Below are 4,980 nucleotides of genomic sequence, written 5' to 3'. Positions count from 1 at the left end.
CTGGCAATAATGGTTTGCGCATCACTCAGTTCAACAAAACTCATGTGAAAACAACTCCTCTGACTCATCCAGTGAAGAAGGGGCGGCGGTGGTGGAGGAAGTGGTACGTGGGTGCCCATAGCAGAGGAGGATGAGGATGTTCTGGCAAAGTTAGAAATGGTAGAGGATGGGTGTGCTGTGTAAGCAGTCAACTACCTCTTCAGCATTTTTGGAGTTCAGGGTAAGTGCCTTCGGAACACTGGTCGATTTCCTAGGGCCACAGGATATCATAGCAGCATGGCCCCTAGTGCCTCTGCGTGGCGGCCTGCCTTTGCCTGGCATTTTTTTTATTTTTACAAAACAACAACAACAACTTGGTTTCTGGACACGGAACTATTATTGTTATTTAGACAGAATGTGAAAAAGCTCACACAGCTAGGTGGCACTTGGTTGAAAAAGACAGTGGCAACAACAAGGCCTGCAATGGCAAAGTATACAGTAGTGGATGTAGTATTGCGGTGGAAAAACGTTCACTCAGGTGATGTTTCTGGACACGGAATTACTATTGTTATTTTTAGACAGAATGTCTAAATAAATATCTAAATATCTATATCTAATATATACATATATATCTAATATATACAGGTCCTTTTCAAAAAATTAGCATATTGTGATAAAGTTCATTATTTTCTGTAATGTACTGATAAACATTAGACTTTCATATATTTTAGATTCATTACACACAACTGAAGTAGTTCAAGCCTTTTTCTTGTTTTTAATATTGATGATTGTGGCATACAGCTCATGAAAACCCAAAATTCCTATCTCAAAAAATTAGCATAATCATGAAAAGGTTCTCTAAACGAGCTATTAACCTAATCATCTGAATCAACAAATTAACTCTTAAAAACCTGCAAAAGATTCCTGAGGCTTTTAAAAACTCCCAGCTGGTTCATTACTCAAAACCGCAATCATGGGTAAGACTGCCGACCTGACTTGCTGTCCAGAAGCCATCAATTGACACCCTCAAGCAAGAGGGTAAGACACAGAAAGAAATTTCTGAACGAATAGGCTGTTCCCAGAGTGCTGTATCAAGGCACCTCAGTGGGAAGTCTGTGGGAAGGAAAAAGTGTGGCAGAAAATGCTGCACAACGAGAAGAGGTGACTGGGCCCTGAGGAAGATTGTGGAGAAGGACGATTCCTGACCTTGGGGACCTGCGGAAGCAGTGGACTGAGTCTGGAGTAGAAACATCCAGAGCCACCGTGTACAGGCGCGTGCAGGAAATGGGCTACAGGTGCTGCATTCCCCAGGTCAAGCCACTTTTGAACCAGAAACAGCGGCAGAAGCGCCTGACCTGGGCTACAGAGAAGCAGCACTGGACTGTTTTGCTCAGTGGTCCAAAGTATGCTCATTCTGGAAATCAAGGTGCCAGAGTCTGGAGGAAGACTGGGGAGGGGAAATGCCAAAATGCTGAAGTCCAGTGTCAAGTACCCACAGTCAGTGATGGTCTGGGGTGCCATGTCAGCTGCTGGTGTTGGTCCACTGTGTTTTATCAAGGGCAGGGTCATGCAGCTAGCTATCAGGAGATTTTGAGCACTTCATGCTTCCATCTGCTGAAAAGCTTTATGGAGATGAAGATTTCATTTTTCAGCACAACCTGGCACCTGCTCACAGTGCCAAACCACTGGTAAATGTTTACTGACCATGTATTACTGTGCTCAATTGCCTGCCAACTCTCCTGACCTGAACCCCATAGAGAATCTGTGGGATATTGTGAAGAGAAAGTTGAGAGACACAAGACCCAACACTCTGGATGAGCTTAAGGCCGCTATTGAAGCATCCTGGGCCTCCATAACACTCAGCAGTGCCACAGGCTGATTCCTCATGCCACGCCACATTGAAGCAGTCATTTCTGCAAAAGGATTCCCGACCAAGTATTGAGTGCATAACTGAACATAATTATTTGAAGGTTGACTTTTTTGTATTAAAAACACTTTTCTTTTATTGGGCGCGATGAAATATGCTATTTTTTTAGATAGGAATTTTGGGTTTTCATGAGCTGTATGCCACAATCATCAATATTAAAACAAGAAAAGGCTTGAACTACTTCAGTTGTGTGTAATGAATCTAAAATATATGAAAGTCTAATGTTTATCAGTACATTGCAGAAAATAATGACTTTATCACAATATGCTAATTTTTGAAAAGGTCCTGTATATCTAATTCTAATAAATAAATGAAAAAAAAAATAATAATAAAACTAGGAGCAGCACACCAGTCCCCAACACAGCTAGACTAATAGCACTGGGCTCTATAAATTACAGTAGCAAAGTAAAAAAAAACACAAATAAAAAAAAATTATTGTTTAAACGGTGGTGTGCTTAGTGCACTACTCAGAGCAGCACACCTGTCTCCAACAAACACAGACGGAGCTGCAGTACACAATGAAAAGAACAAAAAATAAAAGCAGTCCTTACAAGGACTATTGGGTTACAGCAGATGATCAGCACAGGACAGCTGCCTGCCCACCAGCAGCTACATACAGAGCAGTAGAAAGTAGATCACTAGTCAGACTTAGCAAGCTACCTAAACTCTCCTCAAATCCCTGCACAAATCTCTCCCTATGGCTACTACAGAGCAGTAGAAAGTAGATCACTAGTCAGACTTAGCAAAGCTACCTAAACTCTCCCTCAAATCCTGCACAAATCTCTCCCTATGTGCTACTACAGAGCAGTAGAAAGTAGATCACTAGTCAGACTCAGCAAAGCTACCTAAACTCTCCCTCAAATCCCTGCACAAATCTCTCCTATGTGCTACTACAGAGCAGTAGAAGTAGATCACTATTCAGACTCATCAACAGCTACCTAAATCTCCCTCAAATCCTGCACAAATCTCTCCCTATGTGCTACTACAGAGCAGTAGAAAGTAGATCACTAGTCAGACTCAGCAAAGCTACCTAAACTCTCCTCAAATCCCTGCACAAATCTCTCCCTATGTGCTACTACAGAGCAGTAGAAAGTAGATCACTAGTCAGACTTAGCAAAGCTACCTAAACTCTCCCTCAATCCCTGCACAAACTTCTCCTCTATGCTATCTCTTCAAACACACACATGGATCCTCTCTTTTTTTTTTTTTGCTAATGGTCTGTACTTCACACCATACTAGAGGGGGGTCACACTAATGGCCAATACTGGGCAGTAATGTTTACTTGTTTGAGTATCTGGGCAGTACACATAGAGTTATTGAATCCATGGATACTTCCAGTGGATTCCTTCAAACATTGACAAAATCTTGCATGGACATTTAACCCTCCTCATTCTTCCCACATGGGAGGTGCTTGGGAAAGGATGATAGGCATAGGTTGCAGAATTCTTCTTACAGCAAGGGTCAACAAGGCTTACTCTTGAGACTCTCACTACCTTCATGGCAGAAATAGCAGACATTATGAATGTTAGATCTTTGACCTCTGTATCCAATGATCCTGAGAATCCCTTCATACTTACACCATCAGCCTTGCTTACTCAAAAGAGGTGGTGGAGGTCAAGGTTGCAAAGCAGAATGAGACTAAACTTTTCCTTAGACCTATATCTGATCTAATCCTATTGCTCTCTTCCAGAGAACTTTGAAATGGGTGATATCTTACAATATCAGATGGGGAGTGTTATGCCTCCAGCATTGTTATATTGTTAAGTTGCACCACCTAATGGTTTCTTGATGTATAAATTGTGATTGCTTTAAAAAATATCCTATTCAGCTTACCATACTTTACCATGTGACCATGTGTAATACAGGAAAAGGTTCATTATAGCTGCCATCTTAGCAGTGTTAACAGCATAAAATACATCCTGCATAAATCCTACCCCATCCAGCCCTGTGGAAGCATCGTTGGTAGGTATTATCCATCCCTAGCCCCTAGGTTAGTAATACAAGCAGATATGTTTCTTGTTCATGCCTTTATTCCGGTGTATGACTTATGTGCAGTCACCTCATGGCACTGCTATCAGTATTTCCCCCGGCATCTAGGCCTTACTCCTACTCGGATGCCTCTCATCTTTTATATGTTTGTACATTATATGAACCACAATGTTTTGTTTACTGTACTTTATTATGCTGTATAGTAAATGCTGCCATATTTCCCCCAGTTTCACACTTTCCCCTTTGTTAATAAACTGAAGCCTACCAACCTGTCTCAGTGAATTAATGGAGGGAGGAGTTTATGTGTATGTCAAACTACACCCTGCCCCAGGGTAATACGTAGGGAGGGCAGAACAAATATATTCCGTACCTCCATAAACAAAGCAGCTTTTGCTTCAACAAAACATTTTAGCAAAACAAACACCTGATTATCAGCATTACACAAAGATTGCAGCAGACTGACAAACCTCTATTTTGCAGATAACACACACCGGGCAAATTTATAATAAGGCACCCGAGGGACTGTGACTAGGGTGGGACATTTTTAGGGGTGGCCCTCGGATGCCTATATATATTTTTTTAATTTAAAAAAAGCCTCCATTCTCTGGATGTCGTTGGGGCACCAAGAGACCTAATTATGCCTTGGCACACAAGGCTTTTATACCCTACTAATAGAAAAGTCCGAAATGACCTATCTGGTCAATTTCTGGCCTATTATGTTATCTCATCATTTTTGCTATGGCATTGGAAATATTATTATTATGACTACTTCTTCTGAACAAACCTAGTACAACATTAACATAAGCAATGATTTCATGATTACTTTGAGTAAAATATAACAGGTTACATTTTATTGCATTTCTGAAAGGAATCTCTGCTGGGTCATGATTTTATAACTTGTTAAAAGTGTTAAATTCTGTGTGTAAAAGTGTAAATTCTTTTGGGATTAAATATAATTTTAAAAGTGGATATATTTTGAAAAACAGATGAAGCTTCTCAACATGAACTGAACTTTAACAGTGCTACAAAACATATATTTCCATACAGGCTATTTATACAATGTGTCTGTATTACTTGGAATATTA

Source organism: Xenopus tropicalis, chromosome 1 (genome assembly GCF_000004195.4).
Source record: "Xenopus tropicalis strain Nigerian chromosome 1, UCB_Xtro_10.0, whole genome shotgun sequence".
NCBI classification, from domain to species: domain Eukaryota; kingdom Metazoa; phylum Chordata; class Amphibia; order Anura; family Pipidae; genus Xenopus; species Xenopus tropicalis.
The sequence above is the reverse complement of the archived record's forward strand: the minus strand, read 5'-3'. Positions refer to the sequence as shown.